This window comes from Condylura cristata, unplaced genomic scaffold (genome assembly GCF_000260355.1).
Source record: "Condylura cristata isolate star-nosed mole 26May11 unplaced genomic scaffold, ConCri1.0 scaffold00041, whole genome shotgun sequence".
Classification (NCBI taxonomy): domain Eukaryota; kingdom Metazoa; phylum Chordata; class Mammalia; order Eulipotyphla; family Talpidae; genus Condylura; species Condylura cristata.
In genome coordinates, this window is record NW_004567142.1 from 5658517 (window position 1) to 5658980 (window position 464).

The following is a 464-nucleotide window of genomic DNA, read 5'->3' on the forward strand; positions in this document are numbered from 1 at the left end:
GCCGCTGCCCCCGGCCGCGCTCCGGGGCTGGGCAAAGCAGCACGTGTCGGGGCAGAGGCCGGGAGGCAGAGAGAAGCAGGAGCCGGGACTGACGGGACGGGGCGGAGAAAAGAGCTGGGGGACCGCAAATCAGGCTGACAGGCTCCCGACCTCCCTGGAAGCGCCAGCCCTGTCCCCAAATGCTCCCGGTGCCTCCTTTTAACCCCTGTTTCCCTGGTCCCCGGGGCAGGAGCCGCCCCGCCCTTCTCCTCACCCTGGCTCCCACGCGCATTCCTCCGTCCCCACAGCAAGATGACCCCTGACCCAGCTTGCAGGAGGGACACTAAGTGCTGAGCTAAGGGTTTCTGAGGCAGGGCTGGGCCTGGGGTCCGGGTCTGGGGGAAGGGGGGCCAGGGGCCTGGACTCGGGGTCTGAGGGAGGAGGGGGCGGGGGGCCTGGACTCGGGGTCCGAGGGAGGAGGGGCC